Below are 14,775 nucleotides of genomic sequence, written 5' to 3'. Positions count from 1 at the left end.
AGTCAGTAGCTTAAGAAGGGTTTGTCTTGAACCACCATTCCAGAGGACTGAGGATGAAGTATACTGCGACTCACTTCCTACCAGAGTGGTGATGGCTTAAAATGCAGAATCCACAGATCTGAAAAGGTCACTCACTGCTCAGCAAACTCCAGTGGCTCCCTATTACCTCCAGCATCAGGAAAGGAAATGAGGATTTGGGAATTTTAAGACCACAACTTCTATGCCTTGCTTTACTCAAGTGCAAGAACTTCAGAAATTATAACGGAACCATTTCAAGCTCTGGATTTATATGGAATCATCTAGATTCTTGGGTTCCTTTTTCTCTCTGATTTTATCTCTCCTCTCTGTCCTTTCTTTCTTCTGTCTCTGTGTCTCTTCCTTCCTTCCTTCCTTTCCTTTTCTCTCTTTGACTCTTTCTCTCCTGTCTGTCCTTTCTTTCTATCTCTTAAGTCTTTCTCTGTCTCTGTCTCTCCCCTTTGTCTTTCTCTCTGACTCTGTCTCTCCTGTCTCTCTTTTCTTTCTACTGTCTCTCCCTTCCTTCTTCTCTCTCTCTCCCTCTGACTCTATTTCTCCTCTCTTTTCTTTCTCCTGTCTTTCTCTGTCTCTCCCTTCCTTCTTCTCTCTCTCTCCCTCTGACTCTATTTCTCCTCTCTTTTCTTTCTCCTGTCTTTCTCTGTCTCTCCCTTCCCCCTCTCTTTTCTCTATTTTCTCTCTCTCTCTCTCTCTCTCTCTCTCTCTCTCTCTCTCTCTCTCTCTCACACACACACACACACACACACACACACACACACACTTTCCACCCTTCCGCTCTAGGCATTTTCACTGGCTGTCCCCCACACCTGGAATTCTGTCCCTCCTGGATTCTCTGGCAACCTTCTAACAGGAAACAACACGTAAAGTAAATACCCCCAATCCTACCTTCCCCAGGAAGCCTTTCTCACTCCTCCTGAATTCTAGAGCCTTCCTTCTGTGGATTAACTCCAATTTATCCTGTCTATAGCTTGTTGGTCCATCCTTGTTTGCGGGTTATCTCCCCTCATTACACTGTGAACTACTTGAAGGCAATGACTGTCCTTAGCTTTTCTTTATATCCGTGGTACTTCACACAGTGCCTGCCACATAGCAGGCACTTAATGAAAGCTTTTTGACTTGACTCTCCATTGTTGATGAACAGTTCTGCTTAATTAAGCCTCCACACAACATCACGCCTTCCCCCAGGATAAGCAGATCACCTAAATTCTCACCACCTTGCTGATGATTCAGACTTTGAGGCTCAACACCTTGGTGCAGTGGATCTGGAATCAGGAAGATTATGAGTTCAAATCCAGTCTCCGACACTTACTGGCTGGGCAAGACCCTTAACCCTGTCTGCCTCAGTTTCCTCATCTGTAAAATGAGCTGGAGAGGGAAATGGCAAATCACTGCAGTATCTTTACCAAGAAAACCCTAAATAGGGTCAGGAAGAGTCAGATTCAATTGAAATAACCCAACCAAACCTTCCTTCAACTGCTTCTCTCCTCTGCTTGGAGGGCCAGAGGGTAGAGGAGTAAACTCCTCCCATAGCCTTCCTTTATAGAGGGCTCAAATTGAACCTTTCCATTTTCCATCAGTAACTCTGCCTGATTTTGACTCCACTCAACATAGTTCCCTTAAGCGGAGCACCCCATCGTGGCCCACAAGAAATCCTGTGAGGCATGTACCACAAGTGTTATTACCTCCAACTGGTACATAATAATGATAGCCAACATTTACATCGAGCTTACTGTGTGTCAGGCTACACAATTATCATCGAACTTGACCCTCACAACAACCCTGCAAGGTGGGTGCTATGATTGTCCTCACTTTACAAATGAGGAAACTGAGGCAAACAGAGGTTAAGTGACTTGTCCATGGTCACTCATCTAGTGTTAGAGCCTAGATTTCAAAGCGGGTCTTCTGATTCCAAGGCCAATGCTTTCCCCATTTTGGTGTAGTAGGAAAGTGATTTTACTTTCTCAAACCCCTCCCCAAGAGGACACTTCCTCTCAAATTATCTCCATTCCCAACCACACACGGAAGTTCAACATGTGTACAAGCATTTTCTCACACACACACACACACACACACAGAATCTCTTTTTCTAGCTTCCCCTAGTAAAGACTTTTTTTTTTCCATACCATGGATTCCTCTGGTAGTCTCAGGAAGCTTATGGACCCTTTCTCAGAATAATGTTTTAAAATGCATAAATATAATATTAATACAATATAAACTAATCAATATAAAAAACAACAAAGGCCATAGATCCTAGGTTAAGAACTGTGTCCCTAATGGGTATCTCTTATCTCCATGAGGGTGCCCTTCCCTTCCTTCTCCTTCCTGCCTCTGGACCAATTCCTTCTCTGGCCAAGTAGGGGCCCCACTCCATCTCAGCCTGGAGCTCAGAAAACTAGCCTGCCCACCCACTCCAGCCACTCCCCACCCCACCCCGGCCAGACTTTACACTTTTTGCTATTAAAAGGATTTCCCTTGCCTATACACTTTCTATATCCCAGTGCCCCTCTGCTCCCAAACCACCACGGGCTGGATGTATTGGCCAAAGATGGCCAGGGAGAGAAGCATTAGTACCCAATACTAAATGTGTGGAGAGATCAATGGAAAGATCTATAGATTTTTGAAAACTGACCAGAACACCTTCCGTTGGAGAATCTGAACCCTCTAATATGCCAGTTCCTAGCCCCCCTCCGCTGCCTGACCTCACATACCAGACTGGGCTCAGTTGTGAGGTTCCTTCAGCTTAAGCCTTAAGTATGCCCATCACTTGTGACTCAGCTCTGGCAGCCAACAGCCCTGTGATAGGCTTAGCTGTCTTATGGTCAAGGGAAAGGGTTACAGCCAAAGAGAGACAGGCCTTTCATAAACAGGATGGCATTCAGCATCTGGGCAGTCTGTCTCTGTCTGTCTTGTCTACGTCTCTCTTACATTCTCTGTCTTTTTACTCCCTCTGTCTCTCACTCTCTGTCACACACACACACACACACACACACACACACACACACACACACACACACACAAACACATACACACAGAAATTCACAGACTCCCCTGAACAGTGAAACATATTTCCTTCCTTCCACTGCCCAAGGCCTCAGAGTGGCACATTCTCACATTCAATCTCTCCTCTCTCTTTCTCTCTCTCTTCTCTCACTCCATCCCCCCCTCTCCCTCTCTCTCTTTGTCACATACACATATACACACACATGCTCTCATGTCCAAAACAGCCACTCAAGAAGGAGAAAAAAGAAGGGACCTACCTCAAAACATCCCAGAGCTGTAGGAAATACTGAGCCACCAGGCAGAGAAGGGGGTGAGAGGGCACGGATATGAGGAGGGATAGGAGTGCAGAGAGAGAAGTCAGAGGTACGTGCAGGTGGTAGGAGAAAACTCTCTGAGGCTATGAGGGAGGCCTTGCCAGAAGCCCCAGATAACTCAGGAAAAGCTCCCCGCCTCCCTCTCCAAGAAGGGAGGGAGAACCCAAAGGTCAGTAGGAAGAAAAGGAAGGAAAATAGTATTTATATCTACCATGTGCCAGGCACTGTGCTAAGCGCTTTACAACTATTATCTTAATTAATCCTCGCAACAACCCAGGAGACAGATGCTGTTTTTATCACCTCCATTTTACAGTTGAGGAAACCGAGGCAGGTGGAGGCCAGGTGACTTATCCAGGGCCACAAAGCTGGAAAGTTCAAAACCCAAATTTGAAGGGAAGGCGCATCTTGCTCGGGAGAGGGGAAGGGGCCTTAACCAGTGGCTTGGTCTGTCTTTCCATTGTGTTCAGCCTGCTCTCCCTCCCCCCACACCCTCAAGACTTCAGCAAATCCTGATAAACTTTAGATCCCTTTATTTTTCAGGGCAAGTGGCCAGATTCCTCCCTTCTCTTCCTGCCCACTCCACAGGGCTCACCCCTCCCATCATCAGCGTCTTATCTTCTACCCCTAGCTGGGGAGTGATTCTTGAAGGAAGAGCTCCAAGCCTAGGGTGAACATCCCCAGAGGTCCCATCCCCTCCTCTTCTCCCCCTTCCCTCTCCCCCCACTCCTCACCAGAGACCCAACATGTGTATGCTGAGATGGCATTAGGGACTGGGGATATTGAAGGAGACAGAGGCTCTGCGGTTCCTAGAACAACCCAGTGGGTAGATGTCCATTCTCTTCTCCCCATTCTCTTACCCAGCCCTCCCTCCAAAGTTCAAGCCTCCCCAGAAGCTCCCATCACAATGACAGAGGGTGAGGCTGGACAAGAAAACCCTATGGCATCCACAGAGTCAAAAGCAAAACATTTCCCACTAAACCAGTCAAGAGACTCAATCTGGTTACATGCCAAAGGTAGGGAGTGACCTGAACAGGAAAGATACCTATGGAAGGTGTGTAGACAACATATAGTCCGTCTTCATTTTGTGTAAGAACATTCTGCTTCCCCAGCTAGTACTTCCTGGCTCTGAGTCAGAGGACCCGGGTTCACATCCTGACTTTAACATTCACAATCTGTGTGACAGCTTTGGATGTATGATCCCCATTATTTTATTTATATTTTTTTGGAGGCAATCAGGATTAAGTGACTTGCCTAGGGTCACACAGTTAGTAAGCATCTGAGGCCAGATTTGAACTCAGGTCCTCCTGACTCCAATGCTGTATCCACTGTGCCACCTAGCTGTACCCCCCTCCCATTATTTTTTAAGAGGCACCAAGGTTTACAGATAAGAGCACCAGATTTCAAGTCAGAGGACATGGGTTCAAATCTCACCCATCGGTACCTGTGTGACCCTGGGCAAGTGACTAACCTCCCTAGGCCTCAGTTTTCTTATCTGTAAAATGAAAAGGTCATACTAGATGACAGCAAAGGTCCCTTCTAGCTCTAAAATATTATTCTGTCATCCTATGAATGGTGTGGTGAAAAAAGCATGGTATTTAGACCCCGGTGACCTAGTTCAGATTCTGAGCTCTGGTCCTTAACTACATATTTGACTTTGGGTGAGTGACTTGACCTTATCCAGCACTCAGTTTCCTAAAGCACATATCCCCTTCGTGTTCTGTAAATGCTTCTGGTTTTCTGTGACCTCCAGGATCAAACAGAAAAAGCCACCCATTTCTCAACCATCCCAGGCATCTTCTCTGGCAGTCCTGGCTGCCTGGAATGCTCTCTCTCCTCACCTCTGCCTCCTGGCTTCCTTTGAGCTTCCCAATCCTCCTGAATTTTAGAGCCTTTCCTCTGAGATGAACTCAAATCTATCCCGTCTAAATCTTATTTATACAGAGTTGTTTCTATGTTGTATCCTCTATGAGACTGGGGGATCCTTGGGATAGGTTCTTTTCTGTCTTCCTCTGTGCCGCCAGTTCTTAGCACGGGTATCTGGTGTTTAATACATAGGCGTTTAATAAATGATATCTGACTGGCTGCCATATAAAATAAGGGGGTGGAATGAAATCATCTTTGAGGTTCCTTTCAGCTCTGAATCTATGGACCTCTTGTATCTAGTGGCATGGTGCCCAGTCCCTGTGCCAGGCAAAAATACAATGAAAAACTCTTTGCTAGATGAAAAAAAATGGGCTTTTCCACTTGATCATGACTGCTGAATCCCAGCCTTGGGCCCAGTGTGGGTAGGGGTACAGTAGAAGGGAGGGAGTCAGTAGGTAGGGTAAAGGGAATCATCACAAAAGAATCTGCACCAATGCCTGAAAGATTTGACCAGCATGGGGAACTTCTGACACGGGAGCTGTGTCGTTGCACATCCACCACCCATTTGTCACTTAGTAGATAAGTTGTCTAAAGGTTTAAGGGACTAGAACAACTAGATGGCACAGTGGGTAGAGTGCTAGACATGGACTCAGGAAGACCTGAGTTCAAATCCAGCCTCAGACACCTCCTCGCTATGTGACCCTGGGCAAGTCACTTAACCCTATGTGCCTCACTCAGTCCCTCATCTATAAAATGAGTTGGAGAAAGAAATGGCAAAACACTGTCGTATTTTTGCCAAGAAAACCTCAAATGGGATCAAGAAGTGTCAGACAAGACTGAACACCAACAACAGTAATACGTACCTCCCCAGGTTGTTGTGAGGATAAAATTAACATGTGTAACATACTTTGCGACCTAATATAAACATTAGCTCCTATTATCCACCCTGCCACACTTTCTGTATACAATCCAAGCAAAGAGACGAAAATTTCCAAATATAATTGCTCTAGCTTTTACACATTTTTTGGACCATCGGAAGAGGTTCAGAATAATGCACAGGAGACTGGATGTGGCTTTGTTAAGACATCACTGTGTGTGACCTCAAACAAGTAACTTCATTCCTCCAGGCCTCGTCTATAAAATGGAGACAATGATATCTTGCCCTGCTGACCTCATAACGTTGCTGTGGCGGTCAGTTCAGACCGTTCTTGTCATTCAGTCATTTTCCAGTCCCATTTTGGGGTTTTCTTGGCAAAGATACTAGAGTGGTTTACTATTTCCTTCTCTGGCTCATTTTACAGATGAAGAAACTTGAGGTAGCTAGGTAGCACAGTGGAGAGAGTGCTGGACCTAGAGTCAGGAAGACTTATCTTTGTGAATTCAGATCTGGTCTCAGATACTTATTAGTCAGACACAACCAGTCAACAACAATAACAAAAACTGAAGCAACAGAGTTAAGTGACTTGCTCAGGGTCACACAGCGAGTAGGTGTCAGAGGTCAGATTTGAACTCATGAAGATTCCAGATCTGGCACTCTATCCGCTGCACCACCTAGCTGCTCCTCAATTCAGACAAAGCACATGAAAAGCACTTTGTCCCCGCCACGTTCCAAATAAAAACCACTTTGAAAAGCAAACAACTGTAAAGTCTCATTTGTGTCTTTGTTGAATCCTTGGCACTGGGACGGACAAGACAAGACACACTCATTCAAGTGTACAATTGTCATCTCTGCTAAGAGGGAAGCCTGAGGCTGGCGCAGTGGTACTGAGCTATAGCAAGCAATTCTAGCACCAATATGGTGAGCCTGTGTGGTGTGGGGACCAGGCTGCCTAAGGAGGAGTGAATGGGAGGCCCAGTCAGAGGTCCTGTTCTGATCTACAAAAAGCTGGTGAGTGACCACTGCTCTTCCAGTCCCAGTCTCCAACTAACAAAGCAAAAACAGTGCCTGCTGTGTGTCAAGCACTGTACTGGGTGAGGTAGGCTGGGTGAGAGCAGTCAGAAATGCAGCAGTCCCTGTTTTCAAAGAAGCTTACATTCTTAGAGACTGGCCAGGCCTGAACCTGTCATTTTTTTAAAGGAAGACACTGAGGCCTAGGAGATAAAAGTGATTTTGCCCAAGGTCACACAGCCAATAAGTAGCAGACACAAGACTGTCCAGGCCAGGTCTTGGCTCCTTCCACTACCTCATGCTAACTCTCTGTTGGTATAAGTAGGTTGTGTGAGCACATACCTGAATTGTCTCTCTAACTTTTTCCTCCCCATGGCCACCATCATCCCCCAAAGCCTGTGACTCAGGGGAGGGATACTGGGGTGATTCTGGTTTTTCAGTCACAGGGTTTTCAATTAAGTATCTGCAAAGCTGGGCTAATTCCCCAACCTGCCAGAGTGACCCGGTGAGGTTGTCTGCCCTCTCTTCCCCACTACAAATTTCAGGAAAGCCCTTTGGGTAGGAAGGAGTTAGGGGTGGGGGGAGAAAAAGAGAGATGTTTACTGTCCAGTGACCTCCCCATAAACCCCAGACCCACCACTCCTACGTCCTCTCGAATCCAAAGTGCCTGGTTGGGGCCACAGAGGTGGGGTGGGGAAACTCCCTTTGAGGGCAGAAAAGCTGAGGAGAAAATATTTAGAGTTATGGGAGCTAGGTTCCCAGGGGTAATTCTTCCTTCATTTCTTCCAGAGTTCAGGTGATAGAGGGTGAGGCCTCTGGGTCAGGGGCCAAGGTTTCCCAACTCCCCACTGATACAATCCACCCTCCTGCCACTGAAAGGAGCTGAGATCTGGGAAGTGGGAGCAGAAAGGGAGGGAGAGGAGAGTTCTTTCATGTCTTCCCTCCCCTCTTCTATTGTCAGACCCAAGTCCAAGAAACCTTCAAATAGGAGAACAAATCCCTCCCCCCTCAAAATCTAATCATGAGCTTGTGACCCTAACCTACAAGGGTCACCTACATCAAGCATCATATTCCCGCAGGCTGTTTTCCACTGACCATCCCACCTCCCCAATACTGTCTCCCCTCCTCCCCTGGATACCACCACTTACCTCGGCTACTCCTAGACTGCTGAGCCCAGCCCCCCAGACAATGCTACTGATTATCCTTTCAATGTTGACACTGTGACCATCCTGTCCTCCCCTGATATCAGCACAGGCTGTCCCGTGCCTTGGGACCTCGGCATTAATCATCACGCCTCCCTTTCAGATGTTGGCACTGAGAGTGCCTCCCTGCTCTGGAAATGGGCACAGGTTGTCCTCGCCCCACTCTTTACTACCCCCAGCCACTCTGAAGATTGGATTAGGTTAAGAAACCAAGTCTAGAATGGGTTGACTCAAATCCAGGAAAGCCAAAGGGCTGGGAGTGGAGAGGGAGGTTGTGTCTTGGAGATGGGGTATTTTGTAGATTCACAGAACATAAGAGCCAGAAGGGGCCTTAGAGATCCTTTGACACCACTCCCCCAATTTGCTGTTGAGGAAATGGAGGCCCAGAGAGGGAAAATTATTTGCTCAAGATAGCACAGCTGGTTAAAGACAGAGTTGAGGTAAGAGTCCTAAAGCCTTGGGTCTCCTTAAGCCTTTGTACTAGGCTCTTTCTACTAAACAACTGTTCTCTTCATTCCTTAATATTCAGTAGTTTGCACCCAGAAGCACATAGGTGACCATGTGGATACAGTACTACACCTGGAGTCAGGAAGACCTGAGTTCAAATCCAGTCTTAGACACTTCCAGCTGTGTGACCATGGGCAAGTCACCTAACTTCTGTCTGCTTGAATTTCTTCAACCAGAAAACGGGGGTAATAACAGCATCCTATCTCCCAGGGTTGTTGTGAAGATAAATGAAATAACAGTATTTGTACAGTGTTTAACCCAGTGCCTGGCACACTGTAGGCACTTAATAAATGCTCATTTCCACTAAGACTAAGGCTAACAGAGTGAGGAAGGTTTCCCTTTAGGAGTGGGAGGAGGGACAATTACTCAAGAGAGGCCAAAAGATCTCAAGCCCAAGGGCTTGGAGGAGAACCTGTGGTGTTTTGTGGGGGGGTGTTGGGGTTTATTTGTTTGTTTGTTTTTAACTTTTACTTTGGGTATGAATTGAAAGGGAGAAAGAGCTGGGGCTTGAGCCTTTCCTTAGACCTGCATTCTATGAACAGAATAACATTTTTAAATGCATAAAATTTTATAAAACCACAGGATTACAAAGGAAATAAATCATATTGAAATACAGTTATCAAAATATTTTTAAAGACAAATTATTGGGGGGGCAGCTAAGTGGCACAGTGGATAGAGCACAGGCCCTGGAGTCAGGAGGACCTGAGTTCAAATGTGACCTCAGACACGTAACACTCACTAGCTGTATGACTCTGGGCAAGTCGCTTAACCCCAACTGCCTCACCAAAAAAAAAAAAAAAGACAAATGATTGGATCCCAGGTTAAGAACCCCTGTTTTAGACACTGCCTGGTGTGGCCTAGGATATGGATAAAAACTGAAGGGTGGATGCCCCACACCTTAAAAGTGGAGAAGAGGTCCCACCTTCAACAGAGCTCACTCAGGTCACTGAGGCTAATACTGCAAGAATGCCTGGGTCACTCTGGGGTTGGGGTTGGTGAGTCAGTGGGAGGGCCTGGCCCTTCCAGGAGACACACAGCCCAGTTATGAATGAAACTGGTGGGGCTCCTGGGGGAGAAGGTGGGGAGCCACCCAGGATTCCACCCCTGGCTCTTCAGGGAAACCCTTTCAGAAAACAGGATCTCGGAGCTCCCACTGATTGCCTCTTCGGGAGAGCAAGTGATCAGAGGCCAAGGGTGATCTCCTTTGCTTCTGGCCCGAGGGAAGAATGCCTTCATTTCTAATCACTGCCAGGCTAGAGGCTAGCCTAGAAGTTTAGAAAGGTTAAAAAGTAGGGGTGCCTGGGAGAGGCAGATAACAAATGCAGAGCAGGGCATGGGGACAGCTGGAGATGTGAAAGAGGGGAGGGGCAGAGAAGGGGCCACCAGGACTGGAGGTCATTGGGACAGTTAAGGAAGCAGAGGAAGGAAGGAAGGGAGGGAGGGAGGAGAGAGAGGCCCAGCCTCCTGCTCCATGCCCCCCTCGCCTAGGAGGCTCCTGTTCCCAGGACTTAAGAAGGAAAGGTTACTCACAGTTCCGAGCGGGGAGTGGGGCTGGCAGGTGTCTGGCACCCAGGACCTCTCCTTCTTCCTGCCGCTGCCCAGCTCTGGCCTCAGCCCAGATCCACAGAACACCGGAGGCTTGAGTCTCCTCCCAAGGCCCAGGGGCAAGGGACCAGGTGGGGCACCTCTGTGGCTATTTGCATAAGGAGGGGCGAAGGCCTCCTCGGCTGTAACCCTTTCCCTGCTGACCCATCCTGTGGACTTCGTTAGGGGCTGGCTGAAGGAGGAAGGAGGAGCCTGCCTCTCTGGGAGCTCCACCTTTGTGGACAGCCTTGGTTGGCACTGCCACCTAAGCCCTCCTTGCCTCCAGAGAGAAGGGGAAAGGCAGGTGTTGGTGAAGGCTCACTGCCTTTTTGCCCTCGACCCTCCAGCCTCAGAAATATTCCTCCCCATTTATATCGCATTTCCACTGTACATTTCTTGTAAGTACATAGATTTATATGTTGCTTTCCCCATTGGAATATGAGCTCATTGAAGACAGGGACCGTGTTTTCAACTTTATATCTTCAGTCCATAGCACAATGCCTGGCACAGAATAAAGGCTTAAACATACATTTTTGGATGTGGCCAATGTGGGAACTTGCTTTATGTGACCAAGCATATTTGTTACAAGATTCCCCCCCCTTCCCCGCCCCCGCCATGGGGGTGTAGGGAATGTAGGGAGAGAAAATCAATGATCATTGAAAAAAAAAGAAATTAAAAAGCATTTTTAAAAAGAGGGGAAAAAATCATAAGCCCTTAATAAATGCCATCTGACTCATTTGCTGGCAATGAGGCAAAGCAGGAAAAAGGTATATCAAATGCTCAAGATCAATGGTGTCAAACTCAAATAGAAACAGGAGTCACTAATCCATGAATAAGAATTCCCCGTAGGCCCCACATTGACTTAGTTTAAAAATGTAAAGTTATCCATGTTCTATTGCATTTTTTTTATTTTGTTAATTTTCTAATTACTAAATTTCTAATTGTATTTTCTAATTATATTTTAATCTGGTTCAGCTGAACCCAGGGAGTGTTTTCCCCCTACCCCTCCATGGCCTGCAGGTCCTCTGTTTGCTGCCTGCTCTACAGAATGGCTTCTAGACTTTTCTTTGTGTCATGGATCCCTTTAGCAGTCTGGTTAAGCTGATGGAACCCCTCCTCAGAATAATGTTTTAGAATGCATAACATAATATACAAAGGATGACCGAGGCAGTTTTCAGAGGAAGAAATCAAAGCTTATCTATAATCATATGAAAAAATGCTCTAAATCATTATTGATTAGAAAAACGCAAATTAAAACAACCATGAGGTACCACTTCACACTTACCAGATTGACTAATGTTGAAGGGGATGCAGGAAAATTGGAACATTGATGCATTGTTGGTAGAGTTGTGAACTGACCCAACCATTCTGGAGAGCAATTTGGAGCTATGCCTAAAGGGCCAGAAAATTGTACATATCCTTCCACCCAGAAGTACCACAAATAGCTCTGCATCCCAAAGAGATTTAAAAAAAAAAGGAAAAAGGACCTGTTTGTACAAAAAATATTTATAGCAGCTCTTTTTGTGGTTGCAAAGATTGGAAATTGAGGGGCTGCCCATCAATTGCGGAGTGGCTGAACAAGTCGTAGTACATGATTGTAATAGAGTACCATTGTGCTATAAGAAATGTCAAGCAGGATGATTTTAGAAAAACCTGGAAAGACTTATACAAACTGATGCAAAGTGAAGTGAACAGAACCAGAACATTGTACATAGTAACAGCAACACTGTATGATGAGCAACTGTGAATGATTTAGCTATTCTCAGCAATTCAATGATTCAAAACAATTCCAAAGGACTCATGATGAAAAATGCTATATGCATCCAGAGAAAAAATTGATGGAGTCTGAATGCAGATTGAAGCATACTATTTTTTACTTTTTTTTTCATTTTTTTGTTTGTCTTTCACAATATGACTAATATAGAAATATGTTTTGCATGATTGTGCATATATAACCTATATCAAATTACCACCTCAAGGTAGGTGGAAAGGAGAGGGAGAGAAAGAATTTGTAACTCAAAATTTTTTTTAAATGAATGTTAAAAGTTGTTTTCACATGTAATTAGGAAAAATATTATTAAAGATTTAAAAAAAAAAAAGAATTGCCAAGGAAGCCAATTAAAATGAAATAAAGAAAAAATGATTTCCCATTCAAGTTCACAGACCCACTGAAATCTGTCTAGAGACCTCCTCCACTAAAAGGTTACCTACCTTCAGTTTCATTCCTTTCACAGTCAAGGTGATTGCAGTAAAAACCATATTGTTTGTTCAAAGTTTTTTCAAGATTTCCTATGGCCTGTTAATTTTCAAGAATCCATAGGTTTTTCTCAGGCTTAATCTCCTTGACTTCTCTTTTGAGTATTTTATATTTCTGGTCACCCCCTTCTTGATACTCTCTTCCCTCCTGGTTTTCCTCCTCCTTTTCTAACTGACCCTTTTCTGACTGCTTTCCTGAATCCTTATCTTCTTTCCAAGCCCTTCACATGGGTGTTTGCCAAGAACCTGCCCTTCATATTCTCTCTCTAAATTCTCTCCCTTGGTGATTTCATTTGCACAAGGCTTCAATGATCCCCTCTATACATATGACTCCTAAGTCCACATCTCCAGCCTTGACCTCTCTTGATCTATTGTTTCAAATCTCCTGTCTGAATGACCCAACAGCATCTAAACCACATTATGTCCCAAACTGAGCTTATCATTCCCCTAAATCTGTTCTTCTTTCTTCTATCACTAATTTTGCCTGAGGCTCCACTGATTCACCAAGTCTTCCAATGTTTGAAAGCTCAGGGAAATTATCTTTGACTCTTTCTTTTCCTTCACTTCTCACATCCAATCAATTATCAAGTTCAGTCATTCCCAGGTCATGACATCTCTCCAAACTATCCCCTTCTATTCCCCAATCCACCACCCAAGTATAGTTTGACATTACCGTGTGCCCCAAGCCTTGCAATTGTCTTCTAAGAGGGCTTCCTGCTTTCATTCACTGTTCCCCCCTCCAATTTATCCTCAATCAACAAATATTTATTAATCATCTACTATTTGATAGATACTGTCCTGGACCTGAAGATACAAGAACAAAGAATAAAACAATCCCTAATCACAATGCACTCCCATTCTAATGGGGAAGTCAACAAGGACACATAAAACCATTTACAGCATAAATATAGTTAATAAACAAATTAATAAATTACACATATAGGTAGTCTGGGAGAGAGGGCACTAGCAGATGGGGAAATCAAGAAAGGTTTCAGGAAGAAAATGGTTCCTGAGTTGCATTTTAAAGCTTCTTTAAAGCTAATTTAATTATGTCTAAGCTTGTGTCAATACTCTCCTCAGAAATCTTCACTGGATTCAGGCCCAGACGGGTGTTTAGAAGAAATCAAATTGAATACGGGCAGTTGGGTGGTACAGTGGATTGAACACCAGCCTTGGAGTCAGGAGGACCTGAGTTCAAATTCAGTCTTGGACCAGACATTTGACACTAGCTGGTCCTTGCCATAAAAAATTTTTAAAAATTTTTAAAAAAGAAGAAATCAAACCCAACACCCCTTATTTTGCAGATTAGGAAAAAGAGGCTCAAGGAGATTGAATAACTTACACAAAGTCATATAGATGACTTTGTAGCAGAACTGGATTTGAACCCCCTCAGCTGATGTGATTTTTTTCAAGCCTCTTGTACCTGTACAGCCTTTCAACAGTATTCATTCTACAAATGACAGTGCCTTTTGTGATCACGTCCTGTGCCTCTAGATTTGATGCAGATTGATAAGCAGGGGACTGATGGACACAGAAATGGTATCAGGAGTGGCTGCTGCTACTGTAGTTTGTCCTTCGCTTTTAAAGCGGACCGATGACATCCCAGGGTGATGTCATGACTCTTGGGTGACTTGGATTTAAGCGAGGCAGAGTGGCACAAAGTCGTCAGCCTCACTCTCTTCCAGAATCATCAAAATCCAGTGGCAAGACAAAAGTCAAGCTGACTGGCGATGGCCCAGGGGATAGTGGATGATTTTGGTGTCAGAAACTGAATCCTAGACTAGTGAGCAGGCGAAAGAAGACAAAAGAAGAAGCAGAAAAGGTTGATTTCCCCATTCTGAATTGGATAAAGATGAGTCCCTGGTAGGTCATGAGGAAATGCCCACAGATGGGATGGGGTTGGGAAGGAAGGTGGCTACCACTTTTAAGTAGTATGGGAAAGCGAAAGTAGAGAGACAATAGAGTGGGATGACTCCATGACCACACTGGATGATGCTGAGCTTATCAATGTCCTTCCTAAAATACGGTGCCCAGATCTGACCACAGCGCTCAAGATTTGGTCTGAGCAGGGCAGAGTATAGTGAAACTGTCACTTCCCTCTTCTAAGTTAATGAGCTTCTCAACGCAG

At 45.1% G+C, this 14,775-nt stretch overlaps 1 protein-coding gene across 3 annotated transcripts in view; it reads right to left on the bottom strand.

Moving 5' to 3' along the window:
• The window catches only part of ARHGAP27 (Rho GTPase activating protein 27), a 67,904-nt gene that overhangs the window by 35,989 nt on the left and 17,140 nt on the right, over window positions 1–14,775 (bottom strand). Inside the window, exon 1 of one of the 3 annotated variants that reach the window (XM_020997531.2) lies at window positions 10,338–10,413. The exons of the other annotated variants lie outside the window; for them this stretch is intronic. The gene's annotated coding sequence lies outside the window, so the exon portion shown is untranslated. Of the gene's footprint in view, window positions 1–10,337; window positions 10,414–14,775 lie in introns of those variants that run through there. 3 annotated transcript variants of the gene reach the window in all.

The sequence above is a fragment of the Phascolarctos cinereus genome, unplaced genomic scaffold (assembly GCF_003287225.1).
Source record: "Phascolarctos cinereus isolate Bilbo 61053 unplaced genomic scaffold, phaCin_HiC Scaffold_5;HRSCAF=322, whole genome shotgun sequence".
In the NCBI taxonomy this organism is placed as follows: Eukaryota; Metazoa; Chordata; class Mammalia; order Diprotodontia; family Phascolarctidae; genus Phascolarctos; species Phascolarctos cinereus.
The sequence above is the reverse complement of the archived record's forward strand: the minus strand, read 5'-3'. Positions and strand labels throughout refer to the sequence as shown.